This window comes from Xiphophorus couchianus, chromosome 15, assembly GCF_001444195.1.
Source record: "Xiphophorus couchianus chromosome 15, X_couchianus-1.0, whole genome shotgun sequence".
NCBI classification, from domain to species: Eukaryota; Metazoa; Chordata; class Actinopteri; order Cyprinodontiformes; family Poeciliidae; genus Xiphophorus; species Xiphophorus couchianus.
This window is the reverse complement of record NC_040242.1, coordinates 24090469-24115269: the sequence shown is the minus strand read 5'-3', so window position 1 is coordinate 24115269 and position 24801 is coordinate 24090469. Positions and strand designations below refer to the sequence as shown.

General features: G+C 41.1%; 1 protein-coding gene and 2 long non-coding RNA genes across 3 annotated transcripts in view; 1 reads left to right on the top strand and 2 right to left on the bottom strand.

Moving 5' to 3' along the window:
- nt5dc1 (5'-nucleotidase domain containing 1) overlaps window positions 1-24801 on the bottom strand; it is a 121888-nt gene that overhangs the window by 58825 nt on the left and 38262 nt on the right. The gene's annotated exons all lie outside the window — the stretch shown is intronic.
- Window positions 979-23181, top strand: LOC114158507 (uncharacterized). The gene is made up of 3 exons (XR_003598413.1): window positions 979-1123; window positions 6460-6464; window positions 23166-23181. It is a non-coding gene; the product is annotated as an uncharacterized LOC114158507 (long non-coding RNA).
- On the bottom strand, window positions 3112-19433 carry LOC114158508 (uncharacterized). Its single transcript, XR_003598414.1, has 3 exons — window positions 19422-19433; window positions 11867-11878; window positions 3112-3329 (listed from the first exon to the last, which is right to left on the bottom strand). It is a non-coding gene; the product is annotated as an uncharacterized LOC114158508 (long non-coding RNA).

Genomic DNA, 24801 nt, shown 5'->3' with positions numbered 1-24801 from the left:
CAGAGAAAAATACAGACAGGGAGAGAGATGGAGTAAGAGAACTAACTGTAATCTGTAATCTTACCATTTTAAAAGTTCCACTGATCCATGAAGGAGGAAAATGGTGTTCACTGTTGTCCTAGTGTTTCGCATAAGTCGTCCTGTTGGTTTTGACGTCACTTTTCCTTTTGCAGCTTTTGTTCCGCTTTCTGGGTTGAGGTCTATGAATCCCTAGAAACAGATGACAGAAACAAAACTACCCTTTTGTTTCTTTAAGTACATATTCCATCTTTAGACTTTTTAGCCTATGAACTACCAAATATGTTTGTAAAGGCATTACTGAAATAGTTCTCATCTATGAAAAACTATTCTAGGTGGCAAAAGCCGCTGCTGGACCCGCTTGTGCGCTTGATGCTGTTTCCTGAAAAATAACAATGTTCAGTATTATTAGTTTTAATTTTAACTTAATACTCAGGTACAGAGAGACATTTCCATAGACAGATACATTCCTCTGTCTCTATCCGTATACTATATTTGCAGACAGAGACACAGACAATGTACCTTCTGTGCTTCTATCTGTAAGCCTAAGAATAGCAGATACAGTGAGATGGCTATATCTCACTATTTCTGCCATCCATTAGTCTATGGACAGAAGGATTGGAGATACAGTGAGACACAGACAATTGGAGTATCTGGGGGGGTGAGAGGGATAAGGGGACGGTCTTGTTACCCCCCCGTAGTCCGCCACAAGATGCCGCCCTGGGTGGTTGCCCATGTTGCAACTGGTTGATAAATCAGTTGGCCAATAAATGTATAGTATTATACATGTACAGTATATAATGTTGCCCTGCGACAGACTGGCGACCTGTCCGGGGTGTACCCCGCCTCTCGCCCGGAATGTAGCTGGAGATAGGCACCAGCAACCCTCCCGACCCCATTAGGGACAAGGGTGAACGGAAAATGGATGGTTGGATGGAGTATATAATGTAAACAGCACTGCCAGAGATGCAATAAGTTTATAGCATGTTTGTGAATGATCTAATGATCGGACTGCTGATTGCAGCTGGTCCACATTGTTAGCAGAACTAGAGGGCCCCAAAAGCAAATTTTGCTTAGGGCCCCGTGGAGGCTTGGGCTGGCCCTGGTGAAAAATATAATCAAAACTGAACTAAACAGCACTTGTGTTGCACATAATGCTAGCTGAGAAATAACTGAAGTTAGCTTTAGCAAACATTGTGATAGAAGCGAGAGTAGATCAATATAACCACATAAAAGATATTTTTGTACACAAACAAACACAAAACTGCAATACAATGTTTTTTAAAAAAGTACTTACCCGGTGAAAGTCATTGTTGGCCCCGCCCTCTAGCCTGTGAACGTTCGCCTCCAGCCGGTAAATATTCCACAATGCAACTGTACATTAAAAATTTACAGTACAGCTGTAAATTTCCGCACGTGATTCAGCGACCCAACCACTTCCCATATACTTTCCATATGCATTTCAGATTACAGTAAAGAGCTGTATTTTCAAAACCCAGACACTAATGTTTTTACAGCCTTTAGTTACAGTGTAGAGTAACTTAAGAAAGGACTAACCTAAGGTAAAACAAGCAAACCAAAGTGTGTTTGGCTGTAGTTCATTTTATGGACTTATTGGGGCCTGCCATGCAAAGCAATGGCAGGAACCTATTACTCTACACCCAACAAAGTGTCTCTTTATAATTCTTTATTTTTCTTCCGTAACCGTTAATGCGGCTCATACCGCTGGGTGCACACCTACAAATAAAACGTACAGAAAATTCACGCCATTGGAGCTATTACTTTTGGTGGGATTTGGGGTTAACGTGGCGACATAATTCGCAAAAAACCCCATTATAAGTCAATGGGAAAAATCCTAGAAATACCCTATTTTTGAGGATTTTCTGTGTCGTCACGAATTCACGTAGAAATGGCATTCAAATTTCATTTTGTAGATACGTCTGTGATCTCTTCGAAAGTGAAGACGGCTCGTCGATACCAGTTACGGTTTGTCCACAATTTGTCTCTAAGCAACCCAAAGTTTCTCATTTTTCCTAAAATTAGAGTGCGTCTCTGGCTGATTAGAGTGAGAAATGAAGACAACTTTTTCACCCCAAATCATTTTTGAAATCGCCATCACGCCCACAAATATCGCACGATTGGTATCAAAATCGGTCCTGACATGGATACGCCTGTCTGCTCCGGTAAAATGTTTTCAAAATTTATCTAGACCGTACGGTTTTCTGTCACGGTGCTTCAGAGCAAAGTCATGCGACAGGATTTTCTGAGAGAAAATTTTATCCAATGACTGTTATTCATGGGATTAGGTTGGCCCTTTGAAATGAAGTTTAACAAAAATTCCAAAATAAAAGCCTTGAATATTTTTACATCAACTACTTGTGTTTTGAGCATTATATAACTGATTTTATCCAATGACTGTTATTCATGGGATTAGGTTGGCCTTTTGAAATGAAGTTTAACAAAAATTTCAAAATAAAAGCCTTGAATATTTTTACATGACGTAATTGCTCTTTTTGGCTTTATTTGACTTTTTCATCCAAAGCACTGTTACACATGGTATTAGTTTGGCCCTTTGAAATGAAGTTTAACAAAAATTTCAAAATAAAAGCCTTGAATATTTTTACATCAACTACTTGTGTTTTGAGCATTATATAACTGATTTTATCCAATGACTGTTATTCATGGGATTAGTTTGGCCCTTTGAAATGAAGTTTAACAAAAATTTCAAAATAAAAGCCTTGAATATTTTTACATGACGTAATTGCTCTTTTGGCTTTATTTGACTTTTTCATCCAAAGCACTGTTACACATGGTATTAGTTTGGCCCTTTGAAATGAAGTTTAACAAAAATTTCAAAATAAAAGCCTTGAATATTTTTACATCAACTACTTGTGTTTTGAGCATTATATAACTGATTTTATCCAATGACTGTTATTCATGGGATTAGTTTGGCCCTTTGAAATGAAGTTTAACAAAAATTTCAAAATAAAAGCCTTGAATATTTTTACATGACGTAATTGCTCTTTTGGCTTTATTTGACTTTTTCATCCAAAGCACTGTTACACATGGTATTAGTTTGGCCCTTTGAAATGAAGTTTAACAAAACTTCCAAAATAAAAGCCTTGACAAAAATTTTAAATCATACTGAATGGTGCACGTCCGCCTTACTTAACGTTCTTGTGGATCTCAGCATGCCACTGATTACGTTGCGGCGTTCTTTAGCGTCGATGCCAATTTCTAGCGTGACGACGCCGGGCCCAAACCCACGGGCGCGCCTTGGCAGGCCCCGGCTAAATTTCTTCCGAAATTTTCTAGTTTACATTAATCTCACTTAATTCATTTGGTTTAGTGATGGCAACTTACTTTTTTTGTGCTCGTTTAACTTGAAAGTTACAAATCTAACTATCTTAAATTATATTAACTTAAAGGAACTTTTTACTTTGACTTTACTTAAAACAATTGAGTTCAATGCCAGTTTCATATCCTACGTCTGACCTGTTCAATATATTATGATCATCCACTTCATTAAGTTTATCCAACTCAACTTACTAAGTTTTATAACTTAATTCATTAAGTGTGTTTAACATGACAAATTTAAGTCACTCTTACTCAAATAATTTATTTTTGTCTAATAAATAATTAAAATCTCCTTGACTTAATTCTACAGAAAGTTGTCCCGAACTAAAAAACTAAGATGTCCAAAATTACGTTATCCGTTACATTATTAAATTTAGTTGTATGGACAGATTGAGTTGGATAGACATAACTTGAGTTGGTTAAACTTCATAAATTAAGTTGTATAAACTTAATTGAATTACTTGTTCCGAATTGAAGCAATTCAATTAATTTGTTTCAACTATGTTTTTTTTACATTGAGGCTGATCTATCAAAATAAGAAACTAAGGAACACAGTAATAATGGTGCTAAAATAAAATAATCAAAACAGCAGACAACTCTAAACAACCCAAGGCCCTGGCAGTAAACTTCAGCAAATAAAGAGACAAGTCACAGACTAATTGAAATGTTCAAAAAATTGAATACTTTAATTAGGATGAAACAACTGAAATGCAAAAAAATGAAATTTATTTTAAGAGTATTTATTTTGTGTTTGGCTGTTTTAAGATTTTATAGTTGGTGTTTCGGTATTGTAAATAATGTCTTCCAGTAACATAAATACCTAGGAATATTTTTAAAATTTCTGTCAACTTAACACATTTTTAAACTCAAAAACATAGTGGGCCGCTGGATGACTGTCCTAGCACACCTACCTCCAGGCTTAGCACGTTTTCTGGGCAAGACCTGGTTTGTCTAACCTGTGTTTTCAGAAAATGCCATATATTTGATCTGGGTAAGACAGAAACACAAAGTCCCCATCCAACCCTCCTGTTCTGGTTTAACGCAGGCTGTCCTGTCAGCGATTATATCACCGTGCCTCTGGAGACAAATTTCAACAAGTCCTGCATAGAAGCACTATGTAAACCGCTGGCGTGTGTTTGTTTTTGTATGTGGATGTTGTAGTGCCATTTGCCTGGCTGTGAATGTAGGACTGACGTGCCCTAAGGGTCCAGAGGCCAATGGTCAGGCACCAAGCCTGGAACGCTGAGCAGATTTAGTGAGCCTACCACAACTGGCAGCAGTTCAACCTTTCACACAAACAGCAGCACAAATCAGGTTCAGGCACGAGAGGTTTTCACAAACAGCCACACCAAAATGATGAAGGGGCAGAATGAAGAAGAGCAGAAAATTCTTCAGCTCAACATTGAATCACTTTGGGAGACAACTGGGAAAGTAAAAACCAAAGAAACGATTAACTTGACTACTTTCTTATTCTACATGAGAAGCATCAATCTCTTTTACCATAAGGTTTGTGCCGAATCTCTAAAGGGAAACTATAATCGACTGTGTTCTGTCTTGTATTGCATCCAGACAATATAGCATTTTGAAGCACCTGTCTGGACCACGTGGAACCCACTGGCTAGGCCATTCTGTCTGGACTTTCCATTTTTAGCACATACACCACAAATTGCTGCATCATGTCCCTCACTCTGCACATTTTTTTAGTCTTTTTTAAAGTGACAGAAGAAAAAGGATGTTACACTTGTGATAACAGAAATGTAAAAGAACTCAACAACCACACAGGGCTAAATTGGTATAGTTGTTGTACAAAAATACATTTAGTTATGAAGTTTCCCCTTCTATTTTTCACATTATTTTGGATTTCTTTGCTTCTTAGTTTAGAAAATCTGTTTCTACTGGTTTAGATTACTAGACCTGATGCGTACATCAAGTCTAGTAATCTAAGCGTACATAAGCATAAAACTTATATAAGCTTATTATCTTCATGCTTGATTCAATGAGAGTGGCTGCGAGTAATAATTTAAAGGGGAATGAGAGCATTTTCTCTTTCATAACTCTGTGTATATTACAGGTAGACAGCCTTCTATAAAGTGATGAACACTACATACATCTTGGGAACTTTTTGTTGAAAAGGCAATGAAATGAGGACTTTAAATTCCCTCTAAACAATATAAGAATGTAGGAAAACAGCACAAGATAAAATTTTGCCTTATTACTATTTCAAAAAGATCTGTTTGATACGTCGTGGAAAGTCGTCTGTTTCTCAAAGTGGAACAGTTTAGACATAATACGTCTATAAGTATCCTAAGGTGGTTCTTCACTAGCAGGTCTGACTCAATGTCTGGTTCTGTTCTACCCCAGTGTTTCTCTACTAAGAAATAGCCTGCATACTGTTTCCCAGTAGAGAACACACTGACAAATATTGCAGATATCGCTCATAATCTGTTGGTATCTGACAGCAATGTAGGAATGTTTATTATTATAATTTTGACTTGTCCATTTGGATATCACCACCAACTGCAACATTGGCTGCTAACTTTATGTCATTTACATTACATTTTATTGCACTACAGCTTATCGACATTATATATTATTCCTCTCTTTTTGGACATGTAAACATCACAAGCACAAACAATAAGGTATGTGATTTCAATGTTATTAAATATTATGACACCAACCTAATTTGTTTAGTGACATGTATTGTGGAGTACAGTTTTGCTAAAAAAAAGTTCAGAAACAGTGTGGTTGCATTACAGGATCTGAGTCAAAAACACACACTAGGCTTCTTGTATTCTTAAGCAACTCACACTACAGGTACTTGGGAACCAATTCTAATGTTTTTCTGATCAATGCTGGTTACAAAAAACAGAAACTGTCCACTCTACCTTACGTTTATAATTTTTTGAGGTTTATGATTTGTTGTTAATAATATCTTAACATAGAAAATAAAACTCCTCCATGGGCTGCCACCTTATCGTGGTGGAGGGGTTTGAGTGCCCCAATGATCCTAGGAGCTATGCTGTCTGGGGCTTCATGCCCCTGGTAGGGTCACCCAAGGCAGACAGGTCCTAGGTGAGGGACCAGACAAAGTGCAGCCCGAAGACCCCAATGATGAAGGAAAACCTTGGACTTGGTGTTCCCTCACCCGGACGCGGGTCACCGGGGCCCCACTCTGGAGCCAGGCCTGGAGGGGGGGCACGATGGCGAGCGTCTGGTGGCCGGGCTTTTACCCATGGAGCCCGGCCGGGCTCAGCCCGAAGAGGAAACATGGGCCCCCCCTCCCATGGGCCCACCACCCGTGAGAGGGGCCAAAGGGGTCGGGTGCACTGTGTGATGGGTGGCGGCCAAGGGAGGGGACCCTGGCGGTCCGATCCTCGGTTGCAGAAACTGGCTCTTGGGACGTGGAATGTCACCTCTCTGGTGGGGAAGGAGCCGGAGCTAGTGCGTGAGGTCGAGAGGTTCCGGCTAGAAATAGTCGGTCTCACCTCGACGCATGGCTCTGGTTCTGGAACCAGTCTCCTTGAGAGGGGCTGGACATACTTCCACTCTGGAGTTGCCCAGGGAGAGAGACGTCGGGCAGGAGTGGGCATACTTGTTGCTCCCCATCTCGGCGCCTGTACGTTGGGGTTTACCCCGGTGAACGAGAGGGTAGGATCCCTCCGCCTACGGGTGGGGGGACGGGTTCTGACTGTCGTTTGTGCTTACGGGCCGAACGACAGTTCAGATTACCCACCCTTTTTGGAGTCCTTAGAGGGGGTACTGGAGAGTGCTCCTCCTGGGGACTCCCTTGTTCTGCTGGGGGACTTCAACGCTCACGTGGGCAACGACAGTGAGACCTGGAGGGGCGTGGTTGGGAGGAACGGCCCACCCGACCTGAACTCGAGCAGTGTTCTGTTGCTGGACTTCTGTGCTCGCCATGGATTGTCCATAACGAACACCATGTTCAAGCATAAGGGTGTCCATATGTGCACTTGGCACCAGGACACCCTAGGCCGCAGTTCGATGATCGACTTTGTCATCGTTTCATCGGATCTGCGGCCGTATGTCTTGGACACTCGGGTGAAGAGAGGTGCGGAGCTGTCCACTGACCACTACCTGGTGGTGAGTTGGCTCCGGTGGCGGGGGCGAAAGCCGGTCAGACCTGGCAGGCCCAAACGTGTTGTGAGGGTCTGCTGGGAACGTCTGGCGGAATCCCCTGTGAGACGGAGCTTTAACTCCCATCTCCGGCAAAACTTCGAACACGTCCCGGGGGAGGTGGGGGACATGGAGTCTGAGTGGACCGTGTTCCGTGCCTCCATTGTCGAGGCGGCCGATCGGAGCTGTGGCCGCAAGGTTGTCGGTGCCTGTCGCGGCGGCAACCCTCGAACCCGTTGGTGGACACCTTCGGTGAGGGATGCCGTCAGGCTGAAGAAGGAGTCCTATCGAGCCTTTTTGGCCTGTGGGACTCCGGAAGCAGCTGATGGGTACCGGCGGGCGAAGCGGCATGCGGCTCGGGCGGTTGCTGAGGCAAAAACTCGGGTGTGGGAGGAGTTTGGAGAGGCCATGGAGAAAGACTTCCGCACGGCTTCGAGGCGATTCTGGTCCACCATCCGGCGTCTCAGGGGGGGGAAGCGGTGCAGCACCAACACTGTTTATAGTGGGGATGGTGTGCTGCTGACCTCTACTCGGGACGTTGTGGGCCGGTGGGCAGAGTACTTCGAAGACCTCCTCAATCCCACCAACATGCCTTCCACTGAGGAAGCGGAGCCTGGGGACTCTGGGTTGGGCTCTCCAATCTCTGGGGGCGAGGTCGCCGAGGTGGTTAAAAAGCTCCTCGGTGGCAAGGCCCCGGGGGTGGATGAGATCCGCCCGGAGTTCCTTAAGGCTCTGGATGTTGTAGGGTTGTGTTGGTTGACGCGACTCTGCAATATCGCATGGACATCGGGGGCAGTTCCCCTGGATTGGCAGACTGGGGTGGTGGTCCCCCTGTTCAAAAAGGGGGACCGGAGGGTGTGCTCCAATTATAGAGGGGTCACACTCTTAAGCCTCCCTGGCAAGGTCTATTCAGGGGTCCTGGAGAGGAGGGTCCGTCGGATAGTCGAACCTCGGATTCAGGAAGAGCAGTGTGGTTTTCGTCCTGGTCGTGGAACACTGGACCAGCTCTACACCCTCAGCAGGGTCCTGGAGGGTGCATGGGAGTTCGCCCAACCAGTCTACATGTGTTTTGTGGACTTGGAGAAGGCGTTCGACCGTGTCCCTCGGGGAGCCCTGTGGGGGGTTCTCCGGGAGTATGGGGTACCGGGCCCTTTGATACGGGCTCTCAGGTCCCTGTATGACCGGTGTCAGAGTCTGGTCCGCATTGCCGGCAGTAAGTCGGGCTCGTTTCCGGTGAGAGTTGGACTCCGCCAGGGCTGCCCTTTGTCACCGATTCTGTTCATCACTTTCATGGACAGAATTTCTAGGCGCAGCCAAGGTGTTGAGGGGATCCGATTTGGTGGCCTCAGGATCTCATCTCTGCTTTTCGCAGACGATGTGGTCCTTTTGGCTTCATCAGATCGTGATCTGCAGCTCTCGCTGGATCGGTTCGCAGCCGAGTGTGAAGCGGCCGGGATGGGGATCAGTGCCTCCAAATCCGAGGCCATGGTCTTGAGCCGGAAAAGGGTAGAGTGCCTTCTCCGGGTCAGGGGGGGTGTCCTGCCCCAAGTGGAGGAGTTTAAGTATCTCGGGATCTTGTTCACGAATGGGGGAAGAAGGGAGCGGGAGATCGACAGGCGGATTGGCGCAGCGTCTGCTGTCAAGCGGGCGCTGTACCGGTCCGTCGTGGTGAAGAGAGAGCTGAGCCAAAAAGCGAAGCTCTCGATTTACCGGTCGATCTACGTTCCCACCCTCATCTATGGTCATGAGCTTTGGGTCATGACCGAAAGAACGAGATCGCGGATACAAGCGGCCGAAATGGGTTTTCTCCGTAGGGTGGCTGGGCTCTCCCTTAGAGATAGGGTGAGAAGCTCAGTCATCCGGGAGGGACTCAGAGTAGAGCCGCTGCTCCTTCACATCGAGAGGAGCCAGTTGAGGTGGCTTGGGCATCTGGTCAGGATGCCTCCTGGACGCCTCCCTGGTGAGGTGTTCCGGGGAAGACCCAGGACACGCTGGAGGGACTATGTCTCTCGGCTGGCCTGGGAACGCCTCGGGATTCCCCCGGAGGAGCTGGAAGAAGTGGCTGGGGAGAGGGAAGTCTGGGCCTCCCTTCTGAAGCTGCTACCCCCGCGACCCGACCTCGGATAAGCGGAAGAAGATGGATGGATGGATGGATGGATAGAAAATAAAAGTCTCCAACATCATACAGTGACACTACAGTGCTGGAAGAAAATGACAACATCCAGAACAATGGCAGCTGAAAGAAAAAAAACAAAACAGACAGTGGTTTTTGGATAACTATGCACATATCACTGTGGGGGACAGTGACGCCAGTTGCACAGTCATTCTCCCCTCAGAGAAAACGTGCGCGACAGTGTAATCTGTCATTATACTAAACCAGAGTTATATTTAGTCAGAGCTATCTTAAGAAAACTGTGTGGATTTATACTTCAAGGCCTGAACTCAGAATTATCATCTCAAATACCTTAATGAGTGCAGAAGCACTGTAAATAAACTGAAAATGTGCTGATTCCTAAATATGCCTTCATGTTTTAGACAAAAATACACAAGCTAAATTGAACTTAAATATACTGAACATAATCACAATTGCAGCTTTCTGCTGACTTTGTGAACAATGCCAAAACAGCATAGAGAGCAAAATGTGAAAAACCTCAGAACAAGTCCCTTCGAGTCGGTTTTTATCACATGGGTTTGAAGACCCCTGTAAGGACGTATAAGTGCAATCTCCATGACAATCAGACAGTAATTTCTACTTTCAATTTTGATGTTAGATGTATTCAAACTCCTTAAGTATTATACAATCTGATCTAAACAGATATACATAGACATCTGTTATCTAATCTTTGATGCTCCAACTGCAGGTGCTCACTGTTTAGACTTCTTAATTTTCACTCTGTCTTCTTTCTGATGCAATGTTAACCGGTCGCAAACTGCCTCCAGTTTTGATGCTCATATTCAGATTGTTTTTTCATGGAGTTTATTGCAGCAGAAGAGGATCATAGTATGAACCCAGACAGACAACCAGATTATTCAGAAAAGCTTCTTAAAGGGATCCTGATTAGTTAATAATAGACTTTATTTGAGAAATATTTATTTTAGATGCAAAAACAATAAAGTAAAATACTGTAGGCTGTTTGTTTTTAATAACTTTAAATAAAATATTGGTACATGGACGTCGCCATATTTATGCTGCAATCAATTTTGCGTAAATGAACATGCTAGCAGGGCCAGCCCAAGCCTCCATGGGGCCCTAAGCGAAATCTGGTTTTGGGGTACTCTATGTCTGCTAATGTAGATTGCTGCAATCAACAGTCAGATGATTTGATTATGCATGCATGTGTTATAAAGTTATTGCATTTCTGACAGAGCTGTTTACATTATTTCCTATATGCATGTATATATAGGACATCAATTTATCTGTGCTGATTTTCTGCACAGTAGTCAACATAAGTAGTAAGTAGGTAATCAGGAGAGTTGGCGGACCACTTTGCTCATAAAACTGAACAGCAGAATGGCTTTAGTCCTGCATATGTCCTTATTTAAATAAATCATGACAATGTTTATGCAGGTTTTTTAATTAAGTGTTTTTTGTTGCAGGTGAACTAATATCTATTCAAATTCTGAGAAAAAGCCACATATCCACAAACTCTCCCCCATGTCCAGCAGCTCCATGTAGCGAAAGCCTCCCACATGTCATCCACTTTCACCATCTTATCAACTCTGACGATGCACCAGGAGCTCTGTGTTCACCTGTGGCAGTTTAATCCATCCAGTAGCTCCAGTAACAGACTCCCTTCAGCTGGAAACTCCTCTATCTAGATAAATTTAGCCAACATGTCTACATTGTTTTCTTTGGCCACTGGGTAATAAATGCTTACAGAGTTATTTTATGTTACTGTTTGTACTGTTAGATACATAAATTATCATGCTCAGCAGCAAACAACATATTGCCAACTACAACTTAGAGTAGCTCATTGCTATATTAATGCAGTACCCCTGGAGTCTGGTGTAAATATATTTTGCTAGACAATGTGAAACATTGAGAAGTTTTAATTATTGTTATCAAATGTTATCAAACACGGTTTGAAGCCAAAAATCCTCAGTAATATACAGGGCCAACCATGAGAATCGACTCATTTAAAGTTAATGATCAGTTTCACACAAATACAAACATTCTAGCATAAATGTTTGGCTGTTGAACTGGACCGTTCAAGGTCGCCATCAAGACAATTTTCAATTAGCACCTCCACAAATGTTTCTGATAAACATTACATTACCAAGACACATGAAAACATGCCTTTGTCTTGACTTTTTCTCTATTCTTCCTCTTTCTTTTCTCTCTCCCTAGGGTAAGTACTTTTTTGCTACACTATTTTGCTAGCTTATCTTCCACAGGTGATTTGGAGTTTTGGATGCGCTCTGCACAGCAGCTCATATTATATATATATTAGCAGCTTGTTACCAGTAGCCTCAACTGCCTCAAGTCATAGAAGGCAGCAAAACATTTGCCTGACAGGACAATTCCCATGAGAAATCAAAGTATTTTGGTTATACAAAGTTAAACAGTCCATGCTCTAATACTTTTTATAGGGACGAAAGGGAACCATTTTCCTGGGAACTGATGAAGACAAAATATTTTTATGATAATCTGCAAAAAGGTTAGTCAAAGTTGTTCTGGTCTGATCAGAAGTCATATCTCATTTCACATTGGAGTTGACTAGAGTAAACAGGGATCAGAACCACAGTCAATGGAAACATTATGACAAAAACAGGCTTTCAGACAACAAGTACTTAAAACAAACATGTTAGATTGAGATGTTTTGATAGTTTTTAGTTCCAGTTTATCAAAGTACCTAATCACCAAGAGAAATAAACTGATGTACAAACGTTGCATACATAAGTATGAACTGGAGAGAGACAATATAGGAGTGTGTGGGTGCAAAATGGTGGTACTAAGTGAAAAGAAAATTTAAATGTGACCAACATTAACATTTTTGAAACCAATTATCAAACCATTCTTGTTAAGTAATTTTGTTCTTTGATATAATATTATTAAATAACTGTTCAGATATTCAACTAAAAAATCACATAAAAACAATTTAAAATGCCCCAGTGACAAGGTAAATAGAAACTATTTTTTTCCACTTCCCAGTTATGTACTGGTTCGTGCTACTCTATGACATAAAACGCGAATAAAATAGACAGCTTTAATTTCTTTTAGCCCTGAGACTGAAATCATGTCTGAAATATGTTGATCAGATTTTAATACCCAGCAATGTGTAGAAAATAGTTGCAACACAAGTTAATCTTGAATGAAATGCAACTGTGCCCATTGCTGTTTTCCAACATTTTGATCAAAATCAAAAGAACAGTTAATTAGATTTGCATTGTTTGTTTGTGACTGTACAGAATGGCCTTTAACTGTTATTGTTGTGGCCAACGCACGTTTAGCTGATTTGAAAAGAGATCACAGGCCAGATCAAAGCAAAGCCAGTGATGCAACGTCATTTAGAAAGCCAGTCATAACAGTGTACATCTCCACCCTAATCACTGACGTCTTCCTGCACAACCAATGTATACATCAGCAAAGCTGTGCCAGAGAAACATAACCGACAAAAACAGCTAACAGATCATTTTATAGATGGAAACACGCTGCCACTGACCCCAGCAGAGATAAACTGGCTTGTACATGTCACACATGGACTCATGGTGTTTACATCAGGCTCTGTCCATAGAGACAGAGACATGAGGAGGGCAGGGCTTTCCTGAACGCACCTATACAAACAAACATTTAACTGCACACATCTTCCGTTTTAATCAGCTATGGTTCCCAGGAATGAGCCGGTATTTACATGCATCGACAGTTTGATTTGACCATTGTGTGAGCATGGTGGTTATTCATGTTAATTGTTGAGACCACTACTTATCTTGCAAGAAGTATTCCGACCCCCGCCCCCAAGAACCTATCCAGATTACAACCACAAACATTAAATGTAATTCTTCAGGATGTCATGTAACAGATCAACACAAAGTGGAGCATAAATCTGAAGAGAAAAGAAAATTGTGAATAAGTCTGAAAAATGTGCCATGCATTTGTTTTCAGCCCCTTTACTTGGGGTCCCCTAAAAAAGATCTAATGCAACTAACTGCTTTCAGAAGTCACCTTATTATAAAATACAATTCATCTGTTCTATTCAATCTCTGTATATATACAGCTGCTCTATGAATAAGTTTGTTGTGTAAAAGCAGGGTTGGATTTTAAAATATATGCCAAACTTATGACTGGACTGATGATTCCAAACTGAACCTGCAGGATTGCTTTCATATAATGGACTGGCACATGTTTAAGGGACTGATGTTATTAGTAGCTATGTGACTTTCTGTGTGTGATTCCAAAAGAAAACCTGTGAAAATATTTTCTAAAAGTAAACCCTGGATGTCAAAATTGTTGAAAAATGTGTTGAATAAAAAGAGAAAAGTATTCCATAAAGGAAACCTCAATGAGGTAAATATGCTTAGAAGGGAAATTAAACTCCATATTAGGTCAGAAAATGCCCTTAGCAGAGTAATACATACAAGTAATAAGATCCTAGGAGAGCCTAGAACTGTTCAATAAACAAATCATACAAAAAACTAATGCTATTCTTGCGGACAGCTCTCACCCTTTACATGCTGAGTTCCAGTATCTGCCTTCTGTTCTGGCCTCCAGCTCTGACTTCTTAGTATGAAAAGTAACAGGTACAAGCACTCCTTTGTTCCTGAGCCACATAAAGACAGTTACAAAGTCAGCCCTCTATTATCTCAAGAATATTTTCAGAATTAGAGGACTAATGTCTCAGCAAGTTCTTGAGAAACTCATCCGTGTGTTTATCTTCAGTTGAATTGATTACTGCAACAGTGTCTTTACAAGTCTTCCTAAAACAATCAATCATACAGCTGCAGCTTATCCAGAAAGCTACTGCTTGTGTTCTCACTAAAACCAGGAAGAAAGAGCACATCAACCAAGTTCTAAAGTCCCAACACTGGCTCCGTGTCGCTCACAGAATAGACTAAAATACTATTGTTAGTATTAAATCACCAACAAAAGATCTGCTGTTGTTTGGTCAACCTTGCAGATCTCTCAGGTCTTCTGGATCTGTTCTGCATCCCTAGAACCAAACATCGAGAAGCAACATTCAGCTTTTGTTTTAGTGCAAATCTGGAACAAACTTCCAGAAAACTGCAAAACAGCTGAAGCAATGAGTTGCTTTAAATCAAAGTTTCTCAATTATTGTCTGTCATGTCTCCCAAGGAATCAACATTTTTTTCATGCCCCCTAACCCTTCACAAATTGAAATATAATTGCAAATCTGATAATATTTCATAATTTATTTGTACAAATCACCGGCTCCCTCATTCTACGACCTGATTATCAAATCAGCTAAAATGAACGGTTGCAGGTTCTTTTATTATTTTACCTGTTTTATTATCAAAACAATTTCCAAGTTTGGTTTATTAACCAAACTAGGTTTGATTGATTGGTTAATAAATCAATCCATCAAAAGAGAATCTCTTTTGAGAATATATGTGATAATCAAAAGAGAAAACATGGGATGAGCATTTTTAAAGCAAGACAGTAACACTTTTTAAAATCGTAAATATTGGTATTGGTTTCTTCTGCTTGTTTTTCAAAAGGTATGCAGTTTTGTAACATTTCTTGTGCAAAATTTGCAACAATATTATTTATAATTCAGTTTGAATTCACATTTTGAAATCACAGTAAATTGACTGTCTATGTCCTGGCCTTTTCTTCAAGCTACAGTTAGGATGGCATAGGGCCAGACTGTTTTTTTGCTTGTTTCAAATATTGAACACCTTGTGAAGTTATTGCTATGATATGCGTTTTGATGGTGGACCCAAATGCAGAAAGGCAGAGACATTGAGTAAATGAAGAATGTATAATGAAAAAATGATGGCCAAACTTACACAAATCACAGAGAGAATAGGGAGCCAGAGTACAGTCATGGCCAAAGGTATTGAGAATGACACAAATTATTTTTCATGTGTGTATGTCAGATGTTGTCATCACATACAGAAATACAATTGCAATCGTATTATGAGTAACAAAAGCTTTTAATGACAGTTAGAATGAGTTAATGCAGCAAGTCAATATTTGCAGTGTTGACCCCTCTTCTTCAGGACATCTGCAATTCTCCCTGGCATGCTCTCAATCAATTTCTGGACCAAATCCTGACTGATAGCAGTCCATTCTTGCACAATCAATGCTTGCATTTTGTCAGAATTCCTAGGTTTTCGTTTGTCCACCCGTCTCTTGATAATTGACCACAAGTTTTCAATGGGATTAAGATCAGGAGAGTTTCCAGGCCATGGACCCAAAATCTCTATGTTTTGTTCTCTGAGCCAGTTAGATATCACCTTTGCTTTATGGCAAGGTGCTCCATCATGCTGGAAAAGGCATTGTTCATCACCAAACTGCTCTTGGACGGTTGGGAGAAGTTGCTCTCGGAGGACATTCTGGTACCATTCTTTATTCATGGCTGTGTTTTTAGGTAAGACTGTGACAGAGCCAACTCCCTTGGCTGAGAAGCAACCCCACACATGAATGGTTTCAGGATGCTTTACAGTTGGCATGAGACAAGACTAGTGGTAGCGCTCACCTCGTCTTCTCCGAACAAGCTGTTTTCCAGATGTCCCAAACAATCGGAAAGGGGATTCATCAGAGAAAATGACTTTACCCCAGTCCTCAGCAGTCTACTCCCTGTACCTTTGGCAGAATATCAGTCTGTCCCTGATGTTTTTCCTGGAGAGAAGTGGCTTCTTTGCTGCCCTCCTTGAGACCAGGCCTTGCTCCAAGAGTCTCCGCCTCACAGTGCGTGCAGATGCACTCACACCTGCCTGCTGTCATTCCTGAGCAAGCTCTGCACTGCTGGTAGCCCGATCCCACAGCTGAAACACTTTTAAGAGACGGTCTTGGGCGCCCTGGAGCCTTTTTGGCAACAATGGAACCTCTCTCCTTGAAGTTCTTGATGATGCGATAGATTGTTGACTGAGGTGCAATCTTTCTAGCTGCGATTCTCTTTCCTGTTAGGCCATTTATGTGCAGTGCAATGATGACTGCACATTAGTGATGTTACGTGATGTGCCGAGGCTTCGAGGCGTGTGTCGAGTAATGGAGGGGGCGTTTCCGTAAAGCGCGTATCGAGGCTTGCTTCATTTAGGGGAGGAGCCGAAAACGATGACGTCCGAAGCCTCGCTGCCTGGCTGTATCACGTGACTGCTTCGGGAAGTGGCTCAGATGTTGGCGCGGGGTTTGACAGCTTTAGAAACCCCACAGGCTCCATTCAAAATGTGGGTTGTTGTAGGCGAGTTGCGGTCAGTTGAGAGAGTGGATAGAGTTTTGATAGTTTGGATAGCAGAGTTTGGATAGTGGTTATTTAGTTTGAGACAGTTAGTTTGGTGTTTGGAGAGTTTAGGACAGACAGACAGACAGACAGATTTAGGAGAGCGAGGACAGGATAGGGGTAGGATGGAGCCGGCGAGAAAGAGGAGGATTTCCCCTCCTCTTTCGATTTCGATTTGATAAGCCCTAACAAGGTAAGGTGAACTGAACATTTGCAGATGCATTACGTTTGCTTATGAGGAACTGTATTTTTCACTGTTTCTTATTTTCTGTAAAGGTGAGGTGTTTATTGTGCTCCAAGGAGTTGGGGTACAATAATAACCATGTAGTGTCAAAAAAGAGAAATCGTTTGAAACCAAAAACTGTGGAGAAATTGTTGTTTCTTAATAAAAATGCATGAAATCATCCAAGTTACACAAGCATTAGCCTATTCACTACCCCTCCCTAGTTCCAAAAGCACTTTCACTGTCCTCTGCCTGATTAAGTCCAGGCCATTTTTCTAGAGTCACAGAAAAACTTTATTACACAACATGCCATATCACATGACACTACTATTTTGGGAATAATTACACACAGAGGATACATTCAAACAATATTTTATTATACACGTATGTGTATACATAATTTATGTAGACAAATGATTTCGTCCTACACCTTTTGTGAAGTCATTCCCAAGAGCCATAATAGACAAAAATTCAATGCATCACACGTGTTAAGATACAGCTGGCTGTGATTATACACCTGGCCAGTAGGTGGTTTCGTGTGCACATGAAGCCTCAAGAAATGAACCCTTTCTCGAACCAGTTGGCTCAAGTGGTTCAATGCCTCATGAGGCTTCATCTCACCATCACTACTGCACATGTTTCTTTCAAGATAACCATGGTTCACAAAAGAGAAACGATGATGCCAAGCACCAGCCTCTTTTTAAAGTGTCCAGTGGTGTCATTCTTACTTAATCATGACAGATTGATCTCCAGCCCTGTCCTCATCACACCTGTGTTAATGGAGCAATCACTGAAACAATGTTAGCTGGTCCTTTTAAGGCAGGGCTGCAATGAAGTTGAAATGTGTTTTGGGGGATAAAGTTCATTTTCTAGGCAAATATTGACTTTGCAATTAATTGCTGTTACGCTGATCACTCTTTATAACATTCTGGAGTATATGCAAATTGCCGTTATAAAAACTGAAGCAGTATAGTTTGTAAATATTAACATTTGAATCATTCTCAAAACATTTGGCCATGACTGTAGAACAAAAACCATAAATCCAAGGAAAAATCCAGCTGGGAACACGGGGAAGAACCAGGGAAAATAGGGTATAACGGGAGGGACCAGCAAGGAGTGTGAGCAAGAAAAGGGTTTAAATACTGTGAGGGTGAAAGCTGCAACAAAAGACATGAGATGATGAGGTAACAGGTTTCAGATGTGAGGGGAGAGAGCAGAAGGCGGCTGAAAAGAGAGAAAGAGAAAATGGCACAGGGGCAAGGGAGAGTACACAAGGGACTAACAAATGAATCTAACACTAAAGAATAATTAGATGTATAAAAATAATTAAACTAGATTAACAAGGAATAACTAGAGTCAAGAAATAAACATAACTATAAACACTAAGGACTGTACTAAAGTAAAACAGTAAGAAGACTGATCTAATTAAATAAAGAGATTAAGGAAAACAGAATAATCAAATTAGAAGGAAATAATCAAAACAACCCCTCTCAAGGCAGATATCAGACACCAATAAAGTCCAAAACCAAAAACAACCCGACCAGGGTGAAAACAACTCAAAAATAGTCCAAATAGTTTGGATGTATTTTTTCTTTCTTTCTTTATTATGTAAAGTTTCTGTTTATGATTTAGAAGGGATGGAAAAAGGCGTTTCACCTGTTTTGCTTTTGCACATAGGTTTGTGGTGCATTTCTATCCTAAAGAAAAAAATATAAAACTTCAGATATCTCAAAAATGAGATATTAACGTACAGTAGTTGATAGTAAAACAAAAGTCTTACAATTATTTAAAGCAAAAAATGTTAACAAAAATATGAATTAATATTAGTTGATATAAACTTAAAACAATATAAATCCTGTAAAAAATTGTTTGGAAGTTATTTTTCTGTACATGAGCAATCAACTAGCCTCTTCTGGGATTGATTGGTAATGGCTCCATCCTCCATTAGTGGGTTTCACACTTTCCTCCCATATCATTAAACTGCTGCATGCGAGAAGAACATAAAATCATCTCATTGTTCTGTCCCTCTATTTTCAAGGGTGTAACACCACTTTGCCACCAACACAGAGGAAACAACAAACCTTGACATTGTCATCTTTAGCTGACAGTTATGTTCAGGGAGACAGGTCTTTGAATGCTTTTTCCTTTGAATAAAGAAACTTAAAGGCAAAGATTGATCTTTCTCTTATTATTGACACAGATTCTCATTCCTTGATAAATAATTCTACGACATCAGTTACATAGACATTGGTAATATTCATACCCTTACTTGATAATCAAGTCCAGACTGTGTTCTTCATTCAATCTAATTGAGCTTGAACTACTCTATGTTAGGGAGGCAGCAATTGCAGTTCTCAGGCCAATCACAGATTTTTAAAATGCCTGACCTGCCAATACCAATTCATTTTGTCCCTAAATATAGCGACAAAGTTGCAAAATTAGCAATAGTGGTGTGACTGTTATTTACTGTGTAAATGCAGATGTGACCTGGTACATGTACTCTGTAAAGGCAGAGAAAAAAGGGACAGTGGCTAATTTTTAGACCCTTGCAGAGGTAGATAAAATCGGTGGACACAATTTTTTTTTTTATTATTTTTTTATATTTAGTCTGTATTTTACCAAGATAAAATTCTATTGAGATTAAAAACCTGTTTTTGAAGGGAGTTCTGGCTAATGGGCAGCAACAACTACAAGACAAAAAGTTGCCGTGACAAGAAAATTACAAGCTATGAAAAATATGCGCATCATTGAATTTACCTCAATAATTTTGAGGTTAGATTGAAAAGAACAAAATTCAGTCAATTTCACATGTAGGTATTGACTGAAACTTCCAAAATTCAAGAAATTAGGATTCATTTATGAGTGCACCTCTACACTATTTAGCATTCATTTTTAAGCTGCAGCTTCTGATAAGCTAAATACACTGCTCAAAAAAATAAAGGGAACACTCAAATAACACATCCTAGATCTGAATGAAAGAAATATTCTCATTGAATACTTTGTTCTGTACAAAGTTGAATGTGCTGACAACAAAATCACACAAAAATCATCAATGGAAATCAAATTTATTAACCAATGGAGGCCTGGATTTGGAGCCACACACAAAATTAAAGTGAAATAACACTACACGCTGATCCAACTTTAATGTAATGTCCTTAAAACAAGTCAAAATGAGGCTCAGTATTGTGTGTCCTCCACGTGCCTGTATGACCTCCCTACAACGCCTGGGCATGCTCCTGATGAGGTGGCGGATGGTCTCCTGAGGGATCTCCTCCCAGACCTGGACTAAAGCATCCGCCAACTCCTGGACAGTCTGTGGTGCAACGTGATGTTGGTGGATGGAGTGAGACATGATGTCCCAGATGTGCTCAATTGGACTCAGGTCTGGGGAATGGGCTGGCCAGTCCATAGCTTCAATGCCTTCATCTTGCAGGAACTGCTGACACACTCCATCCACATGAGGTCTAGCATTGTCCTGCATTAGGAGGAACCCATGGCCAACCGCACCAGCATATGGTCTCACAAGGGGTCTGAGGATCTCATCTCGGTACCTAATGGCAGTCAGGCTACCTGTGGTGAGCACATGGAGGGCTGTGCGGCCCTCCAAAGAAATGCCACCCCACACCATTACTGACCCACTGCCAAACCGGTCATGCTGAAGGATGTTGCAGGCAGCAGACCGCTCTCCACGGCGTCTCCAGACTCTGTCACGTCTGTCACATGTGCTCAGTGTGAACCTGCTTTCATCTGTGAAGAGCACAAGGCGCCAGTGGCGAATTTGCCAATCCTGGTGTTCTCTGGCAAATGCCAAGCGTCCTGCACGGTGTTGGGCTGTGAGCACAACCCCCATCTGTGGACGTCGGGCCCTCATACCATCCTCATGGAGTCGGTTTCTAACCGTTTGTGCAGACACATGCACATTTGTGGCCTGCTGGAGGTCATTTTGCAGGGCTCTGGCAGTGCTCCTCCTGTTCCTTCTTGCACAAAGGCAGAGGTAGCGGTCCTGCTGCTGGGTTGTTGCCCTCCTACGGCCTCCTCCACGTCTCCTGGTGTACTGGCCTGTCTCCTGGTAGCGCCTCCAGCCTCTGGACACTACGCTGACAGACACAGCAAACCTTCTTGCCACAGCTCGCATTGATGTGCCATCCTGGATGAGCTGCACTACCTGAGCCACTCGTGTGGGTTGTGGAGTCCGTCTCATGCTACCACGAGTGTGAAAGCAACACCAACATTCAAAACTGACCAAAACATCAGCCAGACAGCATAGGTACTGAGAAGTGGTCTGTGGTCCCAACTGCAGAACCACTCCTTTATTGAGTGTGTCTTGCTAATTGCCAATAATTTCCACCTGTTGTCTATTCCATTTGCACAACAGCAGGTGAAATTGATTGTCAATCAGTGTTGCTTCCTAAGTGGACAGTTTGATTTCACAGAAGTTTGATTTACTTAGAGTTATATTGTGTTGTTTAAGTGTTCCCTTTATTTTTTTGAGCAGTGTATAAGGCACACTTGTTGAAAATAATGTATCCTTTTTTATCCACTTCGCAATTATGTCCTACTTTGTGTTGTTCTCACATACAATTCCAATAAAATTAACTGAAGCTTGTGTTTATAATGTGACAACATGCTGGATGGTTAAATGACTATGAATACACACTGTGTGTAACAAACAAATGTAGCAGTCATTAAGCTAACTTATACTGCTCATACTCATATAAAAGTCATTGAAAATAGCTGACATTAAAAGTGGTAACTTATGTGATGACTAACATTTAAAGGTGGCTGGAACAAAGCAGTAACGCTGAACAGGGCTCACATAAAGGTTTTTACCAGTATGAGTTCCTTTTAAAGTCAAAATTTGTTGGATTTCAAAGGGTGTGCTGTTGCTGAATTAAACTGCAAACAAAAGCATCAAATTAACTCAACTTGTCAGTTTGCAGACTAATTTAGACCAATGACTTGTGGCATGGATGACTTCAGTGTCTATTTTAAACCTTTATAAAGCCATAAAAAACATGGATACAGTTGCTATGGCAACAAGCAAGAGTGCCATGTGCATGCTCCTTGGTTGACGAGGCCTTCTGAGCTGACTGTGGGTATGAGATGCAGGGTTTCCCACAGAAAACTTGCGAAGCCCAGACGGCCGCCATGTTTTTTGTATTGAAAAATGCTACGTTCACAGGAAATGTAAAAATATTACTAGGTAAGTGGACTTCTTATAAATAATATTAGTGACCATCTACAAGTGTTGTGATCCTTGATGGGGTTTGCAGAAAAGTAAATGGGGTTACCAACATCACATACAAAAGAATAATGTCAGAAGACTCAAAAAGTGCGCTAAGAAATGATTTACAATCACAGAACTGGAAAGTGTTGTATGAAGAAAAAAAATGTTGATAAAACTTTTGAGATATTTCTGAAGATATTCAAAATGATAAAAACTGTCCAACTGTGCTTTTTAAATACACATGTAAGAAAAAGAATAATCTATATAAACAATTCATTAAATATAAAATGCTTGAAGCAGAGCAATAAATAAACTACTATGAGAAAATGTAAGAAGGAATATTATTCTAAAATATTAGAAAATAAACAAAACATTAAAGGGATATGGAAACTTTATATAGCTTGATAAGAAAGAACTCTTCCGAAACCACTCATTCAGGAGTTAGCAAAATAAATAAATGGCTCAAACATACAGAATGGGGACACTCTGGAAAATTGTATAATACAAAATACATCATGTATGTACAGTATCTAAAACCTGTAGACAAAATAGAAATTAAGGAAATAGTTCCCCAATGTAACAATAAAAATGTCGTGGAATGAAATTAACATGTCACTTATATACATACAAAACAATACATACAAAACAAATTTACAAATTTGTTATAAGTCATTGAAGTGGAAAATTACAATAAGGTCAGATCTGCTAGTTGTATTGCTATATATATATTCTAAGTTCCTGTATATTCCCACCAAAATAAAACTATTTGGGTTACATGTACAAGGTTGGGAGTTGTTTTCCACAGCTGGATCAGAACCAGACTGTCTCACCCCTTTTGAAGCCTTTATCCTTGGTGTTGCCTCTGCCTGGCAGAGCTTTTCATACAGAATTGCTTCATTATTGATTGTCCTACAAGCTCTCTGAGTTGTGCACAATTCATAAATAAACCTGATTGAGTGATTTTACCTGAACAGTATCTGGTAATAGTTTATTCCACAACAATTTGGTGCCATGACCCAGATCCCTCAACTGGACAGCCGAGGACATCGACAAACAGCGTTTTGGTACCAACCTGGACTAGACTTCAGCCTCAGACCTCGTTTAGGATTTGAGAGAATAAAGGGCTGTTGGTCGGCTCCATGGCTCCAGCACTGGGATCAACGAACTCAAAACCACTGTTATCAGGTGGGATACTCACTCAGGCTAACAAATTAACGTTGCAAATTCTGAATTATAAAATCTAAAATAGTAAAGGATCCGATAAACCTTTCACCCTGGGGAATAGAGATTGACGGTATTAAAAGGAAAAGTCGGGTTAAAGTGCCGGGGAAAAAAAATAAATAAATAAAATTAAAAAAAGGGGTGGGCTAGAGTCCCCCCCAATTGGATTCAAGTCCCAAACCGGGTTAAAGCCCCACAGAGAAAAGGAACCACTGATTTCTAGGTTAGAGTCCAAGTGAAAGTTCTTATCGGTAAATAAGGCAGGTATTTTTTTTTCGTTTTGCTTTTCTAAATTGAGGAAACCAAACCTTTAGAGTATCCTAGAGACCTTTATCAGAAATAAAGTCCCCTCTTAGAGGATTAAGAGGCAGAGCGACCACAAAGCTGATTTGTAGGATTCTGCAAAGACGTTTGCAGTCTAAAGAGAAAATCCCACCCAATTCAAGAAGAATGGGTCTAAGTGGTTCCAGAATGCAATCTCCTCCTCAGGATGAATTGTTTGCCTATATGATAATGAAATATGGAGAAAAAAGTGTGTATGGTGTGAATGAATTTATAAAAAGTGGTATTTTCCCTGAGGGTGGTTCATTGAAACTGACTTTTTTGAAAGGGTTACAAAGAGAAATAGAACATAGAGAAAGTACATTAAGAGGGATAAAACAGATAGACTAAGAGTCTCGATCTTGAGAAACAAAGAAAGTTTGGAATGCTGGGTGAAAGAAAATGACCGTAGGAAAAGACAGAAAAATGCTAAAATGGCTGGATGCAAGGATGATTCTGGGAAAATAGCAGGGCGACATGACAATGCTTCTATTTCTACAGTACAATCTGAAAATGTTTCTGCTTTTGTGACTAAATGTAAAACAAAGGGAGTTAAGCCCCCACCTTACGATTCTCCTTATTCTTCTCTTCCCACACATCTGTACCCGGACTTGAGTGCTCACTCTGTATTGAATCCGGACCTCGACGCCTACCCAATTCCATGACCACGACAAGCGGTACCTGCACCCACTGCTGTGGTCCCTCAACCATCAACATAGCCTACATCAACAACAACGGCTGCAGCAGCAGCAGCTGCTGCTTCTTCTAAGGAGGAGACAGAAATTCTTGTGCCTGAGGATGAAGAACTGTTCAGTGATGAAGAGGATGAAAAGATGGCACGTCCAATACAAGTTTTCAACAGAGGATGTGGGAAAAAGGGTAGAAGAGAGGATGATCTC